This window comes from Tympanuchus pallidicinctus, unplaced genomic scaffold, assembly GCF_026119805.1.
Source record: "Tympanuchus pallidicinctus isolate F22 unplaced genomic scaffold, pur_lepc_1.0 scaffold2, whole genome shotgun sequence".
Taxonomy (NCBI): Eukaryota; Metazoa; Chordata; class Aves; order Galliformes; family Phasianidae; genus Tympanuchus; species Tympanuchus pallidicinctus.
The window spans coordinates 1,988,494-2,002,010 of NW_026294721.1; the positions used below are offsets into that span (position 1 = coordinate 1,988,494).

Sequence of the window (13,517 nt, forward strand, 5' to 3'; positions counted from 1 at the left end):
CTCAGGACACCATGGGTCTCCAGCTTAACCCCACATAGGTCATTGTAGGCTCTCACTTCATTCTTCAGGCTGTCCAACTACACTCACTTCCCCAAATCAAAGAACTATACAGCCAGGTTGCAGTGCTGTGCAGATGGACAGGAGTCAACACACCTCACGTCTGTCATTAGGCTAATTGCAATGGTTAATTACCCAGCTTTTCCTCAGAATACATGAGGACCTCGAGTCACCACTCTTGGCATCTCCAAATTTTTCTCTTTCTCCACATTCCACTGTGGTATTTAGATACAGACCCTGCTGCTTTCTCAGGAGACAGCATTCGGTGATAAAAGGGGCTTTTTAAATCACTTGTTTGCAAGGGAAAGAGGCAACAGAAACAGACTCTTTTTGTTGGGGATGGTGGGAGGAAGCTAAAAGATGACAGCGGTGGAAAACCGCACCAGCTCTTTTCTACGCTTCATCTGCTGCTTTATTAGTGCTCCTAAATCTGGTTTGCTAAATATAAACATACCCAAATTTACATAAACTTCATTAAAAGCTTCTGTCTCAACTCTGCTGCTCCTGTAACACACCCAGGAAATGGAGAACTTCAAAATCCTTTGCAATTGAATAACCCACTGCAAGAGAAACCAACCAACACATTAAGGGTAAATTTGGCAGTTTGTTTTTATTTTTATCCCCTGCTTTGTTTCTGCAAACATCTGCCTGTGCTTCCACAGCTTGCATTTGGCTTTTGTCTTGCAGGTGGCTTGCCTTTCCTTTTGGCATTCACATCTCCAGGGTCTTTCCTGTCCAAATTTGGAACAAAGTTTCCCACCTCCTAATATCGGATTAAAAAGCAGAAGAGGAAAGATGATAAAAGAGGAAATGTGAGGTGCATTTCTCTTCTAGCTGCTTTTATTTCCCTACTTGTCCTGCAACTCCTTTCATCCTCAGCAAGGCTGGATGAAGGTGCAGAGGACATAATGATAAATGACACTACTGGACTTGGGTGTATACCCATAAGTAAGAGAACCACATTTCTGGTTGGTTAGCACCTAAACCTAAAGGAGAGTGTCTGGCTGGTTGTTCTTGCTGAATCCACAACTGCCAGTTTCTATTTGGGATCTCACAAGGGTTTACTGGGATTTGAGGTAGATAGACACAAGATATAGGCCACATAGACCTAAAAGAGCTGCTTTTCCACCCACCATCTCTGCATCAGTGCTGGAGAAACAAACAAGAAGGGAATCTGCTGGAATATTTGGAGAGGATCAAGTTCACCATCGTGATGTCACAGCCAACATATCCTCTACATGCCTCTCTTCCTTCTGTTTTGGGAGAGCTCTGGAGGGAAGAGATCTGAGAGCACCACAGTTTCATGCAGTGTTGGCTAAAAAGCAGGTGGATGAGATGACTTTCTCATCCAGCAGCAGGGAGTAAGGAAAGAGGTGAGGATAAGGGATTTGGTTATATGCCATTCCATCAGCAAAGTCCACTTTGCTCTCACCCTTCTTATATGCCTCAAACACTGTTGGGAACAAGCTGCCCCCTCCAAGGTGCCCATCAGCAGAAGCTGCTCCCACTGGAGTTCTCACAAGATATTCCAACTTGTGCCCACACCTCTCCCACCTATTTCAAACACTCATGACAGTTTGAAGGAGAGAGTGGGTTGCTGTTGCTGCAGCTCTACCGTATGTCCTCCACCATGCTCCTTCCCCAGCTGTCTCCTTGTAGCTGGGCACTCATCCAAGGCAACCTCTTGGTAGGAAAACGCTGAGCTGTGCAAGCCTGAACCTCTTGTGTAAACCTTAAACCTGGTTTCTGGCCAAAAACCCCCTTCTGGACAATGGCAGAGAGATTCTAACACATGCAAATGATCCCAGAATAACCCTGAGTCCTGTACTTGGGATGTTTCCAAGAGCTATGATTACAGCAAGGAGGGCACTGATCTCTCCTTATCTCCACCTTTAGCTCTCAAACCATCAGGTGCCTTAACCAGATGGATTTGCTTAATGACATGGATGTAAGGAATGGGTTTAATGAAGTGAATTCAGTCCAGCTGTGGTAGGGACAACAAATAGGATGCAGCTCTTTGCACTGAGAGCATGTGGTCTTTGGGAAATCAAATTCTCCATTAGAATACTAGTACTGGAATAATTCAGCTCCCTGGAAAGTGAAAATGGGAGGAAGCATCAACCCTGGGAGGAATTTCCATGGGGGACTGAGGTAGGTCCCACTGGAGGGAGGATGGGTACCTGGAGTCTTTGGTGGATGCCAAGAAGTCCCAATAAAGATGCAAACTGTTAATTATTGAGGGTGCAAATTCCTTTCCTTTCTTCCTAAGGGCTGCATTAAAGATATTTGGAGACAAAACATCCTTGCTGTGATCGTCTGTGCGCTGTGGGTCGTCTGGATGTGGTCCTCAGTGATTTGCCATCCCACAGTCAGAAAATTCACTTCCTAACACTGTGATAAAGGGGGAAAAGAAAACCCAACTCAGGATTTGGTGTCTGCAGCAAAGAGCCCTCCAGATTCAAGTATTTCCTTCTACTGGAGTAAATTATGTTTTATGACTATAATTAACTGGGAGCTAGCACACACTGCGCTGGTTTAAAGCTGACTCAATGCTGTCTGAGAAGCACAGTGTGATAAAACAACATTCAAATCAGCTTCTTAACTAAGCTGGCAAGTGACACAATCTGGAGACCGATGCCAAGAGGAAGTGGAGGTTTGCAAAGCCCCAGGCACAAGGAGGGATTTCAAGGGTTGGAAGTGTTTTGTTTAAGGATCTGGTTTCCAAACCACAGTCCATGGATGGGTCGTGGCTTTGGAAAAATAGATGTCCCCCAGTGAGTTATTTCTGTTGCCAATAGTATGTACCCAAAAGCATTGGAGAAATATGCTGGTCTGTAAAGATTGGAGGCCGCAGCTGCTGGGCATGGGTGAAGGCAGATGAAATAGTGAGTGCTTTGGGTTAAAATATTAAGTTTTTCTGCCTAACACTAGCTCTGTGTGGAAAATTACAAGGATAGGTGTATCTGGATGGAAACCAGCTCCTAGCCTCTCTTCTAACTGCATTTTACACTGGATTATGAAACAGGAAAGGGAGGAAGGAGCTGCTATAAGATTTGACATTTTTGTTGATGTCATTAGGTATACAGGGAGGAAAAAAAGGCACAACCAAGTCTAACAGCTGTTTGGTCTCATCTTTATTATTGTGACTCCAAGATGGAGATAAGCAGATCTTTCCTTATCTTGTTTAAATTTGCAGGGATGTTTGGCAGTTTTTAGGCCATTAACTGCACTTCTCAATGTTTTGCCCAATGCCCTCAGCAAAAGCACTAGAAAGGTCAAGGCCTTCACTTTCCAAACCAATGTACAAGAGGTAATGGTTTTCAGTTGCACCAGGGGAGCACCAGGTTGAATTTTAGGAAAAATTTCTTCTCCAAAAGATTGGTTGGGCACCAGGGAGCTGGTGGAATCACCATCCATGCAGGAGTTCTAGAGCCGTGAAGATGTGGCATTGAGGGACACAGTGGGCATGGTGGGATGGGTTGGGGTTGGACATGGTGATCCTAGAGGTCTTTTTCAACCTTAATGACCTTCTGATTCTATGAGCTAACCCAGAATTCATCCCTGTGCTGCAAAGCTCCAAGCAAACAGCCAAGTGGCATCGTTACTGATAGGAAAACAGTGCTGAAAGCTTGAATCACCTGAGCTAAAACAGTAGTGGGTGGGCTAATGAGCCCTAGCACCACCCAGAGAGCACCTGTGTCTCTCCTAGCCCTATATCACGTTTCTCTCCTTGCCATATGCAGCCATACTCTCTGCGGTGATGTTCACAGAAGGCATTATCCATTGCTTCTTGGAAAATGTTGTGGTTTTGAAGGTATTTGACATTTATGGTGTTGGGAGAGGAATTATAATGCCTATAACTATGTCTTTCCTCTAACAGGCTGTTTGCTTGCTGCTGAATATAATTTTGTTAACTGCCACAAACCAGCAAGAAAATTGTTTTCTTTCTACGTGATAAAGAACAACCTATAAAAAGACTGAAATTGAAGTGAAACATTTTGCTTGAGTGAAGAGGAGGAAGTTTTCATTGGCCTGATGGAAAACTTGCATTTTTATTTGTGGGTAAGATTGGAAAGTTTATCCTATCTGGAACAAAACTCAGTATCAGAATTGCAGATTTCTGTACAGCTTATAGCAATAGTTTTCCCTTTGGCTCTCAATGTGGTGATGAGAATTACCTCCATGTACAGCCAAGTTGGTTGACTCACCAGAAGGGGTGGGTATTGTTTGTTTGCCTAAGGATTAGATTTAAACTCACTGTTAGCAAGCATTTTAGAGTTAGTCAAAATTTCATGTTCTAGATCAACATAATAGTAAACATAATTGATGTGTACAGAAATTATGCTTTCATCTGTTTGTAGCACAGTGAAGGTAGGTGTCAGAGCTGTGCTGAAGCAGGGCAGAGGAAATGAGAATCTTCCATGGAAACTAATCTGGAGAGGCTGTGCTTGTGACCTGTTGCAGTTTGGGATTTGGGTCTGCTGTGCATTTCACCCACTTTTCATCTCAATATCCCTAAGACCATCTCACAGCCTGCCCAGGAAAGCAGTGCATGCACATTTGCAATCTCTTGGATGTTTTGGTGACCATAAAAAAGCTGATCTTCTATCTATCACTGCTGTGGGACGTGGTTCTTCTGGCACACTAGGCACAAGGTGACATTGCAACAACTGTGTTTGCTCTGGTTGGGTCCCATAATTGCTACTTTAAAGTGGGCTATGCTCCTTCGGTGGAGCAGCCAAGGTACTCTCAGTGCTCATGTGGGCACTTACAGCACACACATACAGTACATAAACTTCACACAGAAGGGATGCAATCTCTTGCCTCTGTCCAATAAGGCTCAGTTTCTGTGATGCTTTGAACCCTGCTGTCCAAGGAGGCTCTCAAGAGACTGAGAAGAGATACAGATGTCCTCAGCTGCACTGAGGTCCCTTCCCTTTCCATCAGTCCCCCACTTGACGATTTCTGTTGTTGGTAGAGGTCGCAGGTCACAAGCACAGCCTCTCCAGATTAGTTTCCATGGAAGATTCTCATTTCCTCTGTCCTGCTTCAGCACAGCTCTGACACCTACCTTCATTGTGCTACAAACAGATGAAAGCATAATTTCTGTCCAGTTTGGTTTGCTGTTATTTTGGTTCTTTGCTGCTTGTTTGTTTGTTTGTTCATTTTCCAACTCCATTTAGGGGTTGCAAAGGGCACCAGGGCTATCAATCCCAATCCCTTTTCCCCCGCCATGCAGCCTTTCCAGCTTCCATTGGCCCATCACTGCCCAGTGAGGACTCTGGTTTCCATTTGTCCAGCTGGGCATTAGCAGAAGCTCTCTGGATAAGAAGCAAAGAAGAGATTTGGCTGGAGGGAAGTTATTACATATAAAGAGATGAAGGGGAAAAAAAAAAAAAAAAGAGAGAGAAAGGAAAAAGAAAATCTAATAATGCTCTAGCAAACTTCCTGGGGGAATGGAAAGAAGGGAAATAGACTTTCAAAGAACAGATGTGACTTGCAAGGCAAGCACTTGCACAGATCTGCTTCCATTTAGCAAGCAGTTGGTGTTGTTTCTGATATTCCTATCTTCCAGCTGCCTGTAACTACACCATCGCCAGGCCAGGGGCCAGCAGGATGGAGCGTGCCCAGCGTTCTTCATTGCCCCCAATGTAAAGTCTGAGTGCTCTGCATTAGCAGCAGTAGTTTGGACCTATCCCTTCAACTCTGCCCACCTCAGGATGGCCGTTGTGTTCCTATGACGCAGCCCTGGGAGGTGTAACATTGAACGATGGAAGTCAAGTTGAAAGAGATCTTAAACCTGGGTTGCCACCCAGGATATCAGGTAGCCATCAGTTACCCTTCCTTTGTCCACCAATGCTATCATCTCCCAAAGTGGCCCAGGTGAAGAGCTGGAAGGAGCTGAAGCTGGCCTCTTCCGTTGCTCTCATGATGAGTCCACAACATCCCAGGCTCTGACCATGGGACTTCTGCACAGTGATCCTATATTTGCCCAGCAGTTGCTGAGCTCTGACCTCGGCTGTGATGTACCACATAGTGCCAGGACCCCAGGATGCTACCAAGCATTGGATTCATAACTTCAGAGCCACACAGATGGTGAGAGATAACGTACAAGCAATAATAGATAGCTTTGTGTCTCCAATCAGTATTTATTTCCTTTTCTTCTTCCCTAAATTGTGAGTTCCTGAAAGTGTTGTCATGACTACTGAAGAGTGAACTTGACTCGCTTCGGCAGCCTTTGTTCCCTCCAAGTGAGCTGATCTAAAATTTGTCAAAACTCTCTTGTCGCTGGCTGCAAAAATATTGTATCTATTTCTTCAGAGGAGCTTCTTTTGCAAGTCTCTTTTAGCTGCACATAAAGGGCACGGCGAGAGTCCAAGCCTGCCATAATGCAGTGATTTTAATGCCTCTGGGTGCTCTCAGTTAATAAGTCTTGGATTGTTCCCTCGTTTCCAGCAATCTTTCTGTCACACATCAAAAGGTCAGTCTTCCGTGAGGTATTCTGTAATCTCTCTGCTCAGATGTGTTACAATATATTCTGATCAATGGCTAAAAATCGTGTATTTTTCTTTTAATGGAACATCCACTGGAGAATAAATTCTAAGAGGGCTTTCAGGAGCACTGAAATATGTATTGTGGTTTTGGCTCCAATTAATGCATGACATAATTCCACTGAAATCAGTGAAATAGCACTCTGGGATGCTTCTTGACTACTAATATCAAAGATGTATGGCTTTAGTTTATTCCTCCTTATTGCTTATCCTAAACCTGATCAAGTATTATCTCAGCCCTAGGTTGATCATGAGTAATCCTCAGGGGTACCATGTGGCTCAAACCCAACTCTTGCTGAGATCAGTGGACAGAAATGAAGAGAGCAGAGCTCACCAAGCCTGGGTGAGTACGTAAATTGCTGATCCTCCTGCGATGTCAGTGCATGTGGATAACAAGCAGGCTCCTTCCAAGGAAAGGGGAAGAGAAAAGAGAGGTGCACATACATAGCTGAGGGTGAACAGGGCAAGATATATGTCAGGACAGCCTAAGAGATGCATTATTCCTACTGCAAAAACGTTGTGGGAAATGTTGTGTCTTCAAATGGTAGTTTAGATTTCTGCAGAACAGATGAAACCCCCTTGGCAAATTCTCTTGGATTTAATGGAGATAATATAAGTTCAATCTCGTTCCATAAAAAAGATAAGTAGAAAGATGAAGAACATGCCTTTACTTCAAGATTTTCTTGTAGTGTTTCAGCTGCCTGGTGATATATATCACATGTATCACTTTATAGTACACAAAGATTTGTTTTCCTTTGGACTCCACAGCTTTCCACAGCTATATATTGATGCTAGTACTTCTCAGTTAGCTATTGACTTAAGCATTTTGACAGACAAAAACCAAAAAATTTGTCATAGTTTACTTTCTACAGGTGCCTTTTATCTTTTTTTGCTGTCGTTTTTGTTTTTCTTCACTACGTTTCTTTGCATTTAAGGATTCCTGATTCTTCCAAAACTGGGCACTCATGGGCCCAATAAAGCTGATGCGTTAAAATAGCATCCTGCCACACTGAAGATCTTGAGTCTTTTTCACAGTGCATTAATCCTGCCAGGATCTGAGTTTTGTAATGTATATCATAGAAGCAGGCATTCACTGACTATTAGCTGCATTGGGATTGGAAATGGCAGCTTTCTAGCGCTCTGATGGCCTTGGAGGCTGATGTGGCAGCACTTAATGTGCAGGCAAAAACTTCGCTTGGATGCCCAGCTGAAAGACAGTTCAGAAACACCCCCAGCACCAACAGCTTGCAGAGAAGATCCAAACACTTCCAACTTCACTCCCAACTCCTCACAGGCTCATTGTGCACACTGTGGGGACCAGTTGCTTGCCATCACCCGTGGCATCTGCCCTCCCTCGTTCTTCAGTGTTAGGATGCCATGGGAGAAATGAGAAAATCCTTTTTAATCCCAGGAGAGCACTTAATTTCAAAAATTCTCTGTCCTCCTGGTAGTAAAAATACCTTCTTGAAAGGTCGGTGGAAAAATTGCACCTCTATCAGATGAGCACTGAGATGGAGGGGCAATGGTGGCCGCCAAGCCTTAGAATGGGTTGGGTTATAAGAGATCTCAAGGATCATCTAGTTCCAACCCTCTTCTTTGCCTCATGTTTGGAGGAACCCACAGAAACGCTGTGAAATCACAGGATCTGTAAATGATTTAGCCTTGTTTTGTGCTAAAAGAAATAATCATTGATTCTTCCCCATGCTGGGACATTGCACCCACGTGGGGTAGGCTGATCTTCTGGACTCCCTCTTGTAGGTCTCATCATCCCTTGCTCCTTCCCTGTGTGGGAAAATGCTATAATTCACCTGTCCCTATTTCTGGATATATTCTCAGACACTGAAGATCTTGACCACTCACTGTTAATCAATAGAGCTGGAAAGTAGCCATCAGCCTATTACTGTTTCAAACTCCTTCAGAGCAAAAACTGTCTGGGAAAATGAACGGTAGAGATGAAATACATACATTTCTCTGGTAATATTTCAGAGGAAAGGGCACAGCAGTAGCTTTCCTTTTTAAGCCTGTACTCTATGTATGAAATATATTTGAGGGATTTGGAGAAGGAAGAAAAATTAAAATAATTAAGGAGCTGACAGAACTGATTTAGAGCTGGAAGAAAGGGGCAAAGGATTGAGAGTGTTCAATGTGGAGTACAGGCAGGGACACGAGGTGTCTGCAAGTGCAGCACGCTGCATCAGGCCCCATCCAAGTTCTGGTTCTGCTCCATGGACCCACATGCTGGAATCTGAATCCAGATTCCCACGAGCTCCAACTAGATGGGAAACCAGGCTTGGCTGCTGTGGTCTCAAAAGCCATCAAGACCCATTGCAAGTAGTATTACAGACCAGGGGTTGGAGATTTCCAGTGTTGCAGGGGCTCAAGGTCGGGTTCTGGCCCTCGAGAGAGGCTTTCAGGTGTGGTGTGCAGACACCATTCATAGGTGGAAGATGTGTAAACCTCTCCACAAGTAGCTGTTGCAGCAGGGAGATTATTTTAGGAAGCGCAGCAGTTACTGTCAGCATGTCTGTGCTCTAGTCAGCAGATGGAGGATGCATAATTTAAAACAGGAGTGACCAGATTAAGGTCTTTCCATCTGCCTTTCAAGTGCAGCAGTAGGAGGAATCTGCTCACATCAAATAAAACTCATCCAGCAGCTCTGCTTCCAATTGGCAAGCTGTGAAAGCCCAGCTCTTCAGAAGCTCTTCCCTCCTCTGTGAAAAGGGACAAACTTGTCTTTTCCATTTCATGCACCTCTTCATTCACTTTGTGCTGCTAGATTCAGAAGCAAGAGCCCTAACTTGACATCAGTCCTCACTTGGATTAGGAGCCCTGCCAACAGAAAAGCATTTGAGCAACTTTACACTGTGATAGGCAAGAGACCTTCACAAAAAGTAACTTAATTTCTTAATAACTGAGTGGTTGACCAGACCTTTCTCCTTTGCAAAAGCTAATTCTGTTACATGCATTTCACTGCAGAGGAGCATTCATTTGATTGCACATGAATCATTCCAGTGAGATCTGACATGAGAGCTGGCTGGACATCATCCACTGAAACGCTTGGAGTTTTCCCATGGAAGACGTTGTTTTACATCAAAGAGAGTCTGATTCCAGAGAAAGAAAATTGTAATGATTTTTTAATGAGGAGTGTTTTATGTGGAAGGCATTTAAACACACAACTTAGGAAATCTTAAAGGTCTGTTTGTAAGTATTTTCATAGAACTACTGAGATTGGAAAAAACCACCGAGATCACCAAACCCAACCCATCACCACCATGCTGACTAAACCATGTCCCCAAAGTGCCACATCAAGTCTTTTCTTGAAGTCATTTTCTAAATGGCTTTTGGATTACTTTGTAACATGACCATCTACTGACCCAAAACCTCCAAAAGCACTGATAATGTCCAAGTTGTGCTGTGCTGCATCTGAGCACCAGATCCTAAACAAACCATTTAATACCAGAGCTCCTCTGTAGCAGTGCTGTAAAGGCATCAAAGCTCTGGGCTCCAAGAACTTCTCACCTAATGGGAAAAACAGTAAGGAGGAGTGATGGATGTGGAGTAGACTTGGAATAGCAGGAGGTTTTGCATGGCTGTGCAAGCAAAAGGTGTGGTGGGACTCATTCAAGTGTGCCAAGGTACATGCATCCTTTGAGATCTGCCCTGCTCTTCTCTCTGCCTTTGCTTGTTTGACATTTTCTCCCCAAAATCAGTGTATTGCCTCTGCTTGACCATGTTTCCCATTGCCTATATGCCGTTCTTTCCTTTCACATGCTGGTTTACAGGAATTCCTCTGGAAGTGCTGCAGATGTGGCCATAACATCTATAACTTCTTGGGTCCTGACATTTGCAAGTCCTTCCAGCAACCAGGTAAGTGGGAACCTGCCTAAACATAGCTGCCTTTTGTAGTTACACCATCTGTAAAATGAACAGTCCCAGGTTTTCTGATGGCAGAGATCAATGTTTTACACAATTCTGCTGTTAGAGTCACTCTTTTCTATGGTGATATAGAAAAGTTCCAATGTAGGATAGTTAAAGGCAAAACAAAAGGCTTATTGCCATTGTGGACACCAGCAGGTCACATCAGGTCCGTTCCTGAAGGTTTTATGAGCTGGGACAGATAATTCTCCCCAGGACTGGGGATGGTCCTTGTAGAAGGAGAATGAATCAGAGAATCATAGGATTGATGGAATCATAGGATGGATGCAAGACCTCCCCAAAACCCCAGTCATCTATTGTTTTTACAAATGTCTCCAGGCTCTCTGTATCTAATAAGCATCTGGAGACAAAGATGCCATTTCTGCAGTGCTAAGTTTCACACCACACTTCGGGTGGTAATTTTGCTCATTTCCCTTAGCAAGATCAGCCCACATTCTCCTTTCTTTGCAATGTCTGTCTCCCTTCCAAGGAAGTGCTTTTCCTCTAATGTGATTAGGAGTGGTGCCCTGCAAGCGGGCTGCCAGGTACCCATTGGCACCCTGCCTAGAAAGCAAGAAGTTGGTGTGGAAAAGTGGATTTTCTGGTGGTGAGAGCAGACTGCACATTGTTCTCACTCCGAAATCCTTTTTGTGGCTGAAATATCTGTGTCGTGAGAGAGACAGAGATTCCCTCTCATCTTCACCCTGCTGCAAGGGTGTATTTTACATCGAGTGGGTTTATGAAGGTCGTTGTTCATTTTAGATCTGTTTGGCTACTTGAAAGCTGCTGTAGGCTATGATCCTTCTTTATGCCTTTTGCAGCTACTTGGCCATCTGGACAGCCCCAAAGAAGCATCTGTTCACTTTCTTTTCTTACTGGGATGGAGATACTCCTCTGTGAGCTACAAGCCTGTGGATTTTGTCCTGTAACTTTGACCCCACAGCGTGGTCATTCTGGTCACTAATAGGACTTGTTTGTTCAAAGTGGTATTTTAAACCTATTTCTGATGCCTGCTCCCAGAGAAAGCCTTAAATATTCACAGCTAGTTCCAAGCCTTTTCACAGCCTTTCATGCTTCCTAACTACTAGACAAAAAAATCTTTCTTTTTTTCTTATGTTCTGTCCTGCCCTTCCTTAGTGGATGTCAAGAGCATTCAGTCAGTCCTATATGTCACAATGCTTTAGCTACTGGGAAGCTGATCTTTTCCTGACCTCCAAGCCCCATCCCTTCTAAAATAAGTTATCTCAGTTCATTTTAACTGTCCTTGTGATCTGTGCTCCCTAGATGCATTAGTCTCCTTCCTGTTTGGGCAGAACATCCAGCTCCCCAAGGTCCCTTTCACTGGGAGGGACCCAAGCCTGGATGAAAAATATTCCATCCAAGACTGGGCTAACGTGAAGCCCATAGCAGACCCCCAAGATGAAAGCAGTCACTCACCTCCACCCCACAGCAAAAACAGCTAAAAGGAGAACTTTGACACAGTCTTCCTTAATTTTTTGTCCAAATAGTTCAAAGACTACATCAGCACTGCAGGTAACATAGTAGAGGACCAAAGGACCACCCTCCCGAATGAGGAGGCCAGCTACCTGGTTTAGGAATGTATGAATGCTGGCATGCCCAGGGATCCCATTTCCACTGAATCTTGCTGTTGGTTGCTTCTGCTAATTGCTTGAGACAACCTTCTCCTGTCACGGTGGCTGAATTGCTGGCAGGGTTTATTTCCCCTTTTATCTTCATCCATCTCTCTTTTCTTCCTGAACTGCAAAGCAAATACGTGCATCTTCATGCATAAAATAGCAGCTTCTCTTCCTTTCTCTCAGTGAAAATAATTCTCACTGTCTAAGAAACCCTTTATTGCCTCCAGGCCATCATGCTGGGGAACAGAAACATGGAAGAAGGACTGAGAGATTCACAAAGGTAGATATCGATACACTGAATGAGCCTGTTTGCCTTCACTTAGCTTAATTCCAATGTGCATGCTCCTTATAACCCAGTGCTGGGCCCTCGTGATGAGTCAATGTTATGATAGTAGGGTGAGTGGTAAGGTAGTGTAAGTGGTAGTTAGATACCAACAGAACAAGGTAGCTCAAAGGCATGAGAAGCCAGGCTGGCTTCTCCCTAGGATGCTCATTCCACAGAGAAATCTATGCTTTTCATCCTTTTGCACAGCAGAACCTTTCTCTGAGCTTCCAGAAACAAATTGCCATCTCCACTCTGGGCTGATGCCAACCCCCAGAAGAGCAGAGAAGGGGAAGAGACAGAAAGCAATTTCCAAAACCATGGCTTAGCCATGCCCAAGGCACTGTGAGCTCTCTGCAGGCACAACTGCTCCTCCAATAGATTCCTGCCCTGCAGTGCTTTGCATTCTTGCAATTGGAGAGTTTGTCCTAAAGAAGGACACTCTTCCTTTCCCTGAGAACATTTACAGCTGAAAGAATGATTTGAATTACAAGAGGTAATGGTCTCAATTTATGCCAGGGGAGGTTCAGGTTAGATATTAGGAAAAATTTGCCAGGCACAGGCTGCCCAGGGAGGTGATGGAGTCATCATCCCTGGAGGTGTTGCAGAGCTGTGGGAATGCAGCACTGAGGGCCATGAGGGCATGGTGGGGATGCTTGGACTCGGTGATCTTAGAGGTTTCTTCCAACCTGAGTGATTCTAAGAGGCCTGGAAAGAATTGCATAATAGTGGTGAGACTTCTTCCATCATTGTGAGGATTACTACATCTCTGGGATCCCGGAACTGTAGTGGCAAAGAATTTCAAACATCCCAGAAACACCAGGATCCAGGAACTCCATCCTGGCCAATGCTGGAGGCCCCTCTTGGTCCCCCTGGCCCTGCATTGCAGTCCTGTGCTGGGCTATGTCTATGGCTCTCTTGTACTGTGGACACAGAACCAGGTCCAGCACACCAGATGAGGCCTCAGCAGAGCTGAGCAGAGGGGAAGGATCACCTCCCTTAACCTGTTGGCCATGCTTGGCCTAATGAAACGGA

The 13,517-nt window shown here is 44.5% G+C and overlaps 1 long non-coding RNA gene across 5 annotated transcripts; it reads left to right on the top strand.

Moving 5' to 3' along the window:
• The first annotated feature begins 2,032 nt into the window (after positions 1-2,032).
• LOC128080059 (uncharacterized) lies at positions 2,033-9,865 on the top strand. 5 transcript variants are annotated; one of them, XR_008206465.1, is made up of 6 exons: positions 2,033-2,208; positions 2,327-3,871; positions 3,938-4,119; positions 5,633-6,538; positions 6,846-8,758; positions 8,794-9,865. It is a non-coding gene; the product is annotated as an uncharacterized LOC128080059 (long non-coding RNA). The 5 variants fall into 5 exon arrangements; XR_008206463.1 differs by lacking the exons at positions 6,846-8,758; positions 8,794-9,865 and having other exon boundaries at positions 2,035-2,208; positions 5,633-6,688; XR_008206467.1 differs by lacking the exons at positions 5,633-6,538; positions 6,846-8,758; positions 8,794-9,865 and adding an exon at positions 5,297-5,612 and having other exon boundaries at positions 2,035-2,208.
• The last annotated feature ends 3,652 nt before the right edge of the window (positions 9,866-13,517 follow it).